Genomic DNA, 12367 nt, shown 5'->3' with positions numbered 1-12367 from the left:
ATAAACTGAGTTGAAGGCTACCCAAGTGCAATCAACATCCATAGAAAGGCCAGAATTTTCCTTAAAAATAACTGGGAACTGGCTATAATAATCATGCACAGGCTCATTGTGTGTCTGGGTGCAAGGCTGAATCTTATTTCAATCAGTAGGCTTGGGGAAAGCCAGGTGAAGTCATTTAAGTTTGCCCGAGCCTGATCCTATATCAAGGCAGGGGGTTGAGCTTTCATTTGCAGTACTAGAGATTTCTCAGGACTCTCCCAACGCGCTGTTTTCATCCAGTCTTGGGCCTGGCTTTCACCAGCAAACATGTGAGCTCCATGGTATAAGTCTGAGAAACCTGGTCGGTAAGTCTGAACAGCTACATTAAATTCCTCGGGAAATATATGGGGGATCCTTAGCTCTACTCTAGGAAAATCTTTGTGGCTTGTAGTTCAGCCTTAGTCCAGGGGGCGGGGGCATTGAAAATTAGGGGCTTAGCATTAGAATCTTCAGAGGGTCCGATTTTAATGCGACAGGTTCTGATGGGTTCAGATGAGGAAGAAGTAGGGAGAGGTTTGGAGAAAAAGCAAAGTTCAGTGAGAGAATTCGAATGAGGAAGAGGAGGGTATGAAGGAGGTGGGGTTGGAGACAAAGAGGACGGGAAGGGGAAAAGGAAGCTTCAAAGGTTTTTTTGTCTTCAGTTGTTTGTTCACATTGATTAATTATTTAGAAATGGTATTTTGTAAAGAGGCAATTTTAGTGCCCCGAATATGCTTAGAAGCCTCAAGGTACCAGTTGAAACAGGCGTTTGAAACAGGCGTCCCGTTCAGTTTGTTGTACTTTAGAGCCTCGATCTTCTAATTTGGTTCTAAGAGAAGCAAGTCTGGGGAGATCGTAAGTTCCCCATAATGGCAATTGGAGTTCTAAATTGTTTTTGGTTAGGCTGGTCAAATTAGTTTAAAATGTGTATAAGCTTTTGGTTTTTTTTTCCTTTTGTTTTTTGGTTTGGTTTGGGTTTTTATTGAAGTATAGTTGATTTACAATGTTTCAGGTGTACAGTAAAGTAATTCAGTATATATACATATGTATAATATGTGTGTGTATGTATACTTTTTCCAAACTCTTTTCCATTATAGGTTATTACAAGATATTGACTGTAGTTCCCTGTGCTATACAGCATGTCCTTGTTGTTTATATTATATATAATTGTGTGTATCTGTTAATCCCGAACTCCTAATTTATCCCTCCCCCAGCCCCCTTTCCCTTCAGTAACCATAAGTTTTCCATGTCTGTGAATCTGTTCTGTTTTGTCAATAAGTTCATTTGTATTACTATTTTAGATTCCACATATAAGTGATATTTTTAAAGGTGTATAATTTTTTAAATATACTCTAGAGATCTTTTTTATTTTATTTTAATTAATTTATTTTATTTTTGGCTGCGTTGGGTCTTCCTTGCTGTGCGTGGGGTTTCTCTAGTTGCGGTGAGCGGGGGCTACTCTTCGTTGTGGTGCCCGGGCTTCTCATTGCGGTGACTTCTCGTTGTGGAGCACGGGCTCTAGGCGCACGGGCTTTAGAGCAGTGGCTCAGTAGTTGTGGCACACGGGCTTAGTTGCTCCGTGGCATGTGGGATCTTCCTGGACCAGGGATCGAACCCGTGTCCCCTGCATTGGCAGGCGGATTCTTAACCACTGTGCCACCAGGGAAGTCCCAAGGTGTATTATTTTTTAAACATAAAACCTGCTGGAGTCCCAGAAGGAGGACCCTCCTGAGAAAATTTAGCAGATTGGGATTCCATTACTCAAAACCAGAGGTTAAAAAAACAAACGAGGGACTTCCCTGGTGGCGCAGTGGTTAAGAATCCGCCTGCCAATGCAGGGGACACAGGTTTGAACGCTGGTCCAGGAAGATCACACATGCTGCGGAGCAGCTAAGCCTGTGCGCCACAACTACTGAACCTGCACTCTAGAGCCCGCGTGCCGCAACAACTGAAGCCCGCGCTCCTAGAGCCCGTGCTCCGCAACAAAATAAGCCACCGCAATGAGAAGCCTGCGCACCACAGCAAAGAGTAGCCCCCGCTCGCCGCCGGCGCGCAGCAACGAAGACCCCACGCGGCCAAAGATAAACAAAAATCTTTTTTTAAGTTTTTTAAAAAAAAAACAAGCGCTCCCCAGAAAGGACAAAACCTTTAAACAGATCCCAAATAAAGCCGGAGCTCAACTGAAAGGAGGGAGCTCCCATCTGAGAGGAGACTTAACTGAAAGGAAAAAGACAACTCCCAGAAGCAGAAGGTAGAATGGGCCTGAGTGAGCACCTCACGTGGCTCCAGGGTTCGTTAATTTCTCAGGGGTTTGTCTCCTTGGGATTCCACTTCTGATCATCATGTAATACTGACCTTAAAAAAAAAAACAAAAGAGCCAGTTATAGTACCAACAAAACGTGTTTATTCGTGAATAGCAGAGAATCGCAATCAGGACATGCAAAATATGGCAAACCATAGGTAAGTCCAGAGAACAGAGGAGAGAAGCTTGCTTTTATAGAGGAAAGTACTACCTAACCAGGTTCATTTGCCCAACAGGCAGGAAGCCAAACAGATGCCAATGTTTGTAGCAAAGAAAGGGTTTATTCACGAGACAGCCAAGTGAGGAGATGGAAGAATACGTCTCAAATCTGCCTCCTTCAAGGCCAGGGCCTTGGGATATTTATGGGGAAAGAGTGTAGGGTTGTCAGAGGTGCAGGGGAGGTGATTGTTTTTCTGCGCAGGTGCGACTGAGCATCACGCTTCATAGTATGCGTGTTCAGAAAATGACAGCGTTAGCACTATCTGAGGGTGAAGTTTTCTCCCTCTGATGTCAAAGGGTGGACATCACATAGGCCCAGATGAATGGTCAGTGGTCTTAGCCAGTTTGAGTTGGGCAAGAACTAGTTCCTAAAAAACAACTTAGGCAACTGTTATAGTGAAAAGCATTAAAATCAGACCCTCTGAAGATTCTAATGCTATCAGAGGTGTTATCTATAGGGGGTGGTTAAGAGTCTTGTGACATATTGTCTAAGCTATGTGAAGCTTGGAGGGTCTGCTGTTTTCCACAGTGGCTGCACCAACTTACTCTCCCACCAACAGTGTAGGAGGGTTCCCTTTTCTCCACACCCTCTCCAGCATTTATTAGTTGTAGATTTTTTCATGATGGCCCTTCTGACTGGTGTGAGGTAATACCTCATTGTAGTTTTGATTTGCATTTCTCTGAAGATTAGCAACGTTGAGCATCTTTTCATGTGCCTGTTGCCCATCTGTATGTCTTTGGAAAAATGTCTAGTCAGGTCTTCTGCCCATTTTTTAAACTGCATTGTTTGATACTGAGTTGTATAAGCTGTTTATATATTTTGGATCTTAACCTCTTATCAGTCATATCATTTGCAAATATTTTCTCCCACTCAATAGGTTGTCTTTTTGTTTTGTTGATGGTTTCCTTTGCTGTGCAAAAGCTTTTTAAGTTTAATTAGGTCCCATTTATTTATTTTTGCTGTTTCCTTTGCCTTAGGAGACCCCAGAAAAATTATTGCCACAATTTATGTCCAAGAGTGTTCTGCCTATGTTCCCTTTCAGGAGTTTTATGTTTTCAGGTCTTACATTTTAGGTCTTTAATCCATTTGGAGTTTCTTTTTGTATATGGTGTGGGAAATGTTCTATTCATCCTTTTACATGTAGCTGTCTAAATATCCCAGCACCACTTATGGAGGAGACTGTCTTTCCCCCATTGTATATTCTTGCCTCCTTTGTCATAGATTAATTGATCATAAGTGTATGACTTTATTTCTGGACTCCATATTTTGTTCCACTGATCAATGTGTCTGTTGTTGTGCTAGTACCATACTGTTTTTTTTTAAATTTTTATTGGAGTATAGTTGATTTACAGTGTTGTGTTAGTTTCAAGTGTACAACAAAGTGAATAGTTATACATATATCCACTTTTTAATATTCTTTCCCCATATATGCCATTACATAGCTTTGAGTAGAGTTCCCTGTGCTATAAAGCAGGTCCTTATTAGTTATCTATTTTATTAATATATACAGTGTATTAACACATAGTATATGTAATACATAGTATATGTCCCTCCCAATCTCCCAATTTATTCCTCCCCCTACCCCCCTTGTAACCATGAGTTTGTTTTCTACATCTGTAACTCTATTTCTGTTTCGTAGATAGTTCATTTGTACTCTTCTTTAGATTCCACATATAAGTGATATCATATGATATGTGTCTTTCTCAGTACCATACTGTGTTGATGACTGTAGCTTTGTCATCAAAAGTCAGGGAGCACGATACCTCCAGCTCTATTCTTCTTTATCAAGATTGCTCTGGCTATTTGGGGTCTTTATGTTTCCATACAAATTTTAGAATTATTTGTTCTAGTTCTATGAAAAATGCCATTGGTGTTTTGGTAAGGATTGCATTGAATCTGTAGATTGCCTTGGGTAGTACGGTCATTTTAACATTATTAATCCTTCCAGTCTGAAAACACAGTATATCTTTCCATGTGTGTCATCTTCAATTTCTTTCATCAATGTCTTATACTTTTTGAGTACAGGTCTTTTACCTCCTTAGTTAGATTTATTCCTAGGTATTTTATTCTTTTTGATGCAATGGAAAATGGGATTTTTTTTTTGCTTTCCCTTTCTGATACTTTATTATTAGTGTATAGAAATGCAATAGACTTCAATAATTTTCTATCCTGCAACTTTACTGAATGCATTGAGGAGCTCTAGAAGTTTTTTGGTAAAAATTTTAGGGCTTTCTATATATAATATCATGTCATCTGCAAACAGTGATAGTTTTACTTCTTCCCTTCCATTCTGGATGCCTTTTATTTGTTTTTGGTGTCTGATAACTGTGGCTAGGACTTCCAATACTATGTTAAATAGAATTGGCAAAAGTGGGCATCTTTGTCTTGTTCCTGACATTAGAGAAAATGTTTTCAGCTTTTCACCATTGAGTACAATATTAGCTGTGGGTTTGTCATAAATGGCCTTTATTATGTTGAGATATGTTCCCTCTATATCAACTTGGAGAGTTTTTATCATGAATGGATGTTGAATTTTCTCACATGCTTTTTCTGTGAGTATTGAGACCATATGGTTTTTAAACTGATAGCCTTCTTGGGAGGCTAAAAGGCACAAAAAAGAAAGTATCAAACAGGATTTTTAAAAGCATCATAGGGGGCTTCCCTGGTGGCGCAGTGGTTGAAAGTCCGCCTGCCGATTCAGGGGACACGGGTTCATGCCCCGGTCCGGGAAGATCCCACATGCCACGGAGCGGCTGGGCCCGTGAGCCATGGCCGCTGAGCCTTTGCGTCCGGAGCCTGTGCTCCGCAATGGGAGAGGCCACAACAGTGAGAGGCCCGTGTACCGCAAAAAAAAAGGCATCATAGGAGTAGAAAAAGCCCAAAGTCTGTTTGAAACAGAGTTGGATAGACAGTAATTTAAATCTTACTAGTTGTGTGAGCTTGGTATACAGCTGTTAGGCTTTTAGTGTTTGCCCATCCCATGATCTTTCCATTGTTTGTCTAGAATCTGTCTCTCAATCTTTCTACACGTGGAGAGATTCTTGCAACCATATGTGTGTACCTGGCTCCAGGCCCTTCTAAGAAGACACAAGTGTCTCTCTAAGGAGTTTAGAATCGAGACAGAGGAACAATCAGGTTTTACAAGTGCCTGGACCTATAATTTATGACTTGAGTTGCGGGGCAGCTATTATTCTCTACACGGATGAGGTTGCCAAGAAAAAGAAACCATTCTGCAGGAGGAGAGAGATGAATCGTGGGTGTGTTTCCTGGGTTCCCAGCATTTTCCAGATTCGGACTCAACACCTTCCTGAGTCTAGTGGCAAGTCTGCCCTTGGGTTCAGCAAAACATCCGAGGATCCTTAAAATAACCCTCCTTGCCCCTCCCTACCTTTTTTCCTTTGCAAGATTAAGCCCCAGTGGGTCTCTGTGACTTGCAACCAGAGCCTGCTGAGACCTGTGAGCAAAATTGCTCACATAATTGCTAATCTCACTAAGCCTCAATGTCTGTACTTATAAAAGGAGGCGTGGAATATCTACCTCATCAGTTGGTGATGATCTAAGTGGAATAATACATGCAAAATACTTAGAACAATGTCTAGCACACAATGGGCTCAGTAAAGTTGCTCCCTCAAGTCGTAAGAGGGAACTCTGTACTGCCCCCTGCTCTGGGGCAGAAGGACTAGGGTGGCTCCCGTGACTATTACGCGGTCTCTGCCTGGAAGCCTGGGCATCCACAGATAACTGGTTCTGACTGGCAAGGAAATGCTAAGGTGCCTTTCTGTGATTTCAGTATCTGGAGATGTGTTTTCAAAAAGATGCTTTCCTTTTAAGAATAGCCTTCCTGGGCCTTTTAGAATAAACCTTTCAAATAACAAAGACAGCTTTTTCTTCCTCAACTTAAAGCAAATCAATAAACAGTGCCAGATGCTGAGGACACAGTGGCGAGCAAGTCATACCCTTTGCCCTCAAGGAGCCCACAGGCAATAAAGGAGATACAGTAGTCTCCTTTTATCCGTGGTTTCACGTTCTGCGATTTCAGATACCTGCAGTCAACCTCTGTCCAAAAATATTAAATGAAAAATTCTGGAAATCAACGAGTCATAAGTTGTAAACTGCTTGCCATTCTGAGTTGTGTGAGGAAATCTCACATCGTCAGCTCTGTCCCACCCAGGACACGAATCTTTTTTTTTTTCACACACACACACACACACACACACACACACACACACACACACACTGTATTTTATTTTTACAAGAGATAAATAAACTGGCATCAAGCATTGTAAATGGATGACCACAACAAAAGCAACAATGGGGGTTTCCCTGGTGGCGCAGTGGTTGAAAGTCCGCCTGCCGATGGAGGGGACACGGGTTCGTGCCGCGGTCCAGGAAGATCCCACATGCTGCGGAGCGCCTGGGCCTGTGAGCCATGGCCGCTGAGCCTGCGCGTCCGGAGCCTGTGCTCCTCAACGGGAGAGGCCACAGCAGTGAGAGGCCCGCGTACCGCAAAAAAAAAAATAAAAAGCAACAATGATTGCAATTACCAAACACGAAACATGAATCATTTCTTTGTCCAGCATATCTGCCCATTAGTTACTTAGTAGCCAGCTCTGTTATCAGATTGAATGTGTTCAACTGACCCTTATTTTACCTAATAATGGCCCCAGGCTGCCAGAGGAGAGATGTTGGCAATTTGGATGTGCCGAAGAGAAGCCGTAAAGTGCTTCCGTTACATGAAAATGTGAAAGTTCTCTACTTAATAAGGGAAGGGAAAAAATCATATGCTGAAGTTGCCAAGATCTACTGTTAAGAACAAATCTGTCCATGACACTGTGAAGAAGGAAAAAGAAATTCATGCTGGATTTGCTGTCCCACCTCAAACTGTAAAAGATATGGCCACAGCACATAAGTGCTCAGTTAAGATAGAAAAGACATTAAATCTGTACAATAAGATATTGGGTGGGCCAAGAAGTTCATTCCAGTTTTTCCATAAGATGTTATGGAAAAACTGGGATGAACTTTTCGGCTAACCCAATTATTATGAAAGACCGCATTCATATAACTTTTATTACAGTATATTTTTATAATTGTTCTATTTTGTTATTAGTTGTTAATCTCTTACTGTACCTAATTTCTAAATTAAACTTCATTATAGTATATATAGGGCTTGGTACTATCCAAGGCTTTAGGCATCCAGTGGGGGTCTTGGAATGTATCCCCCTCAGGTAAGGGGTAACTACTGTATATCTAAAAATACATCATTGCCTCACATCCCATTGTCGTGGAATAAATGCAGATTTTACTTTATAATGCTCCAGTCAATTCTACTCACTCCCAGAACATGCTAAGAAATCAGATGTGCCTACTGCTTTCTCTCTGTAGGAAATATTTTGTGGACTGTTCCGTTCAAATGATTGATTTGGAGGAAAACAATTACTGATGCTATAAAAGTGAATTCCTCTGGGTGTCCACATCAACTAAAAGAGCTACGTAGTTTTTATTTTGCTGCAAAATAACAAATCATGGTGGGACTTCCCTGGTGGTGCAGTAGTTAAGAATCCGCCTGCCAATGCAGGGGACACAGACTGGAGCCCTGGTCCGGGAAGATCACACATGCTGCGGAGCAACTAAGCCCGTTCGCCACAACTACTGAGCCTGCGCTCTAGAGCCCGCGAGCCACAACTACTGAAACCCGTGCTGTGCAACCGAGAGAAGCCACCACAGTGAGAAGCCCGCACACCGCAACGAAGACCCAATGCAGCCAAAAATAAATAAAATAATTTTTTTTAAATGCACGGTATTAAAAAAAATACTTTTTAAATCATGGCAGATGTTAAAAATAGAATTTCTACTAAAATATGGAGGCAGAGAAGAAAAATATTAGCTTTTTGATTTTAGTTCCAGGCAAATAATAGAGATGGATTTTCTTTGTCTTATTTATATATTGCCTCAATAGAGTGTTGGAAGTGTTCTTGGAGCAGATACTGGGGTTTCTAGAATCATCCCTGCCCTGATCCTCCCCGGTAACTCTCAGGAGATGTGTAACCAGAGCAAAGCAGGGTCTGAGGCCGTGGGTTACGGAGGGCTGCCCTGGCACACCCCGTAGAGGGAGGGGCTGCTGCAGCTTCTTGGAACGTTCTCCTGCCAGAGCCTTGGTTACCAGACTGCTCCTGAGTCCGAACACCCCAATCCTGAACAGCTTCCAGGAAAAATAAACTGCCTAAGGGGAACTGCTGTAAAATTTCAAGTTGACTGAAATGTGCATTTACGAGTGACACAACTTTGGGGTTTTCTTGAGAAACCCTAACTCACACTGTCGCTGTCCATCAAACACTGAGCCCAGCTGGGCTAGCGGTGAACGCCCATCCTCACAAGAGCCAACTCCCCTACGAGGAGAGTAGCAACTGGTGTTGGGGGCCCGGAACGTCTGCCCCCTCCTTCCCGCTGCTTCACCAGGAGGGAGGAGGGCCTGTGGGGTGGGGTGGAGGGGGTTCTGGGGTCAGAAGGCAGGTTCCAGCACTGCCAACCACCAGCCTCAGCAACCTCTTGCTTCCCATGGGGGATTCTCAGTTGACCCCCTGGTGGATGGGGATTAGAATCTCCAGACTACCTTTCATGAGAAACAATGTTACGTGAAAGCCATTTTGAACTTGGTACATGTTGGTAATAATTTATGAGCCCGTTAACCTCTGCCCCAACTTGTCTCCACACAGCTCACAGGGAATAACAAAAACATGGGGTGATGACACAGCACAGCACCAAGCTGGACCTTCCATCCCCAGTCCCTGAGGAATCCACTGCACTGGTAAACACTAAGTGTCCCTGGAGAAGCCCCCATGGTCCTCAGGCCACCTGCAAAGCCACCTTTAAGGCCGAACACACTTTTTCATGGTCAGTCTTCATTCTAATCCCCAGCCTTCAGGAAGTCCTGTGATGACCAGAGACAGGAAACTGAGTATCACATCAGGTCACAGATATCACAGGCTTATATGAGAAAAAGACCCAAAAAAGGGACCCTAAAGAAGAAGCATGATGTCCTGAGGGAACTGTGTCTTCCCAGGGCAGGGAACACACCTGTGAGCCTGGACACCTGAGGTCAGCAGAATGTCCCTCCCAGGTGGGCACTATAGAGAGAAAAGGACGTCGATTTTTTGCAAAGAAAATCCCTGCCCCTTGACCTTTGCTCACCCTAATAGTCTCAGAACTCAGGTTACTCCTACTAGAACTCGATGCAAACAGCCGTAGCCTTTTCCCATGAAATGATCCATAAACGTATCTCATGAGGAGCTCCTCAAACCACCCTGAAAAGAGAAACTCAGTCACACATGGAAAAATGCATGACACCTCAAGCCAGAAATGAGGCTGAATCGCCATGAAGCATGCTCACGGTGAGGGGGAAGTAAAGGACACCAGACATTTCCAAATCTTGTGCAATGTTCAGATAAATCATCTCGACTTCATCCTTTTAGAACAGGTCAGTGATTATACTTGCTGTTCCAAAATGTCTGGCATCTAATCTCCATAATTTTGCTTTAAAGCTATTATTTTGCCCTTAATAATATTCCTGAAATAATCTCAGCTTTGGTGGTGCCCACTTTGGATTTTTTATTAGTTTAGTAGGTCTAGTATTTCTTTGCCCACGAAGTTTGTGAGGACATTTTCGTATTTCACAAAATTGGGTCTCCCGTGGAAAAGGAGTCGAGAGCAGCAATGTTGGCACAGCTGCACTCATGCCCCATGATTCTGTCTCTGTTTTATGGTGCTTAATGATCATTAAATACTAAAATAAGAATGCCACCAACAGTTTCAGGAGGGTTCGTTATCTCTGCACTGTGTACTAGATAAGCATAACTTTTTAAAGAATTATGAATCTGATGTGTCCCAAAGAGTTTCCAAGTAGCAACATTAACTTCATGTTTAATATCACAAAAACAAAAGTACAGATGAAACAGACCTGGTTCTATCACTTATTAGCATGAAGCCTCCAGAAGGTTCCTTAACTTCAGTAAGTCATGGTTTTATCATTTAAAAAAAGATGGAGTTCTTATCTTCGGACAAAAGTGTCTACTGAAGGCCTCTTTTGTAGTCATTTTTACCTTGATGTGATTGTCATCATCAAGGCCACTTGCAAATCATGGAATCAGGCCCAGGGCTGGATGGGCCATCCCATAATAACCAGACAGCAGGTACCAGGTACTATTTTCTCAGCACTCACTGCGGGCCGGGCACAGGGCTGAGGACTTCGCACACCATCTCATTTAACCATGGCAACCCTTTGGAGGTAGTTTATAGCGTCATCCCCACTCTGTTAAATGAGGAATTCAAGTCAGCTTGAGGGTAAGTAATTCCTTCAGGAAGCAACTGTGCAGGATCAAATGGCGATGTCTGATTTGTGGTCCATGAATTATTGGATCGTGATTGTGATGACTGTAAGAGCTGAGTTCTTTGCCTTGCTTTATTTGTCACTAAATGATGATGGAGCCCCCAGCTTTGGGGCTCGCAGCCTGGATTGGAGTCTTTGCTCGCCCCGCCTACCAGTGATGTGACACTGGACAAGTCTCTCAGCCTCTGTAAGCTTCGGTTTCCTCACTGGCAAAATGGCAACGATGGTCAGAATTTGTAACACACTAGGGCTGTTGCGAGGATCAAAATTAAATAATACATATAAAGCACGTGCACAGTCCTGGCACATAGTAAGCATCAATGAATGGTGATTATTATGATTCTTATTATCATGATTTTATTCAGCCCAAATTTGAGAAATAAGCACTCATCCTCTGTTTTAAAAGATTTACTAAAGTACAGTCAATTTACAATGTTTTGTTAATTTCTGCTCTACAGCAAAGTGACTCAGTTATTCATATATATACATTCTTTTCCATTATGGTTTATCCCAGGACATTGAATATAGTTCCCTGTGCTCTACAGTAGGACCTTGTTGTTCATCCATTCTGTGTATAACAGTTCGCACCTGCTAATCCCAAATTCCCAATCCAACCCTCCCCCACTCCCCCTCCCCCCCAACCTTGGCAACCACAAGTCTGTTCTGTTTGTGAGTCTGTTTGTTTGTAGATAAGTTCATTTGTGTCATATTTTAGATTGCACATATAAGTGATATATAATATTTGTCTTTCTAACTTGGTATGATAATCTCTGGTCCATCCATGTTGCTGCGAATGGTATTATTTCATTCTTTTTTATGGCTCAGTAGTATTCCATTGTATATATACCACATATTCTTTATTCATTCATCTATTGATGGACATTTAGGTTGTTTCCATGTCTCGGCTATTGTGAATAGTGCTGCTATGAACATAGTGGTGCAAGTATCTTTTTGAATTACAGTTTTGTCTGGGTATATGCCCAGGAGTGGGATTGCTGGATCATACGGCAACTCTATTTTTAGTTTTTTGAGGAACCTCCATACTGTTTTCCATAGTGGCTGCAACAGCACTCATGCTCATAATCTAAATAGGTGTGATCCTTATTTATTTGACAAATCTGAGCCTATATTTTGATTCAGTTCAATGAGTATTTACTAGGCATCTACTAAGTGCCTAGCATGGTGAAGAATTTTTAAAAGGCATGCAGGCCTTTCTCACAAGAGTCTGATGCCTGAGAAAAGACAAGATTTATACCACAAAAAAACAACGCCTAGCAAAGAGAGGGCATCCTGTGATATATTTAAAAGTATGAAACTGGACAGAATCTAAGCCAAAAATATGGTGCAGAAAATAAGGAGAGAAAACGAAGGCTTTTAGGAGGAGATGGTAGTTAAGAAACAAGAACAGGTAGAATTAAGGCCGAGGGGAAGGTGAGGAGGATAT

The 12367-nt window shown here is 42.3% G+C and overlaps 1 protein-coding gene across 1 annotated transcript in view; it reads right to left on the bottom strand.

Moving 5' to 3' along the window:
- Positions 1 to 12367, bottom strand: part of LOC132506147 (S-adenosyl-L-methionine-dependent tRNA 4-demethylwyosine synthase TYW1) — a 263328-nt gene that overhangs the window by 228002 nt on the left and 22959 nt on the right. The gene's annotated exons all lie outside the window — the stretch shown is intronic.

This window comes from Lagenorhynchus albirostris, chromosome 15, assembly GCF_949774975.1.
Source record: "Lagenorhynchus albirostris chromosome 15, mLagAlb1.1, whole genome shotgun sequence".
Taxonomy (NCBI): Eukaryota; Metazoa; Chordata; class Mammalia; order Artiodactyla; family Delphinidae; genus Lagenorhynchus; species Lagenorhynchus albirostris.
Note: the sequence above shows the minus strand (reverse complement) of the source record. Positions and strands in the feature narration are given on the sequence as shown.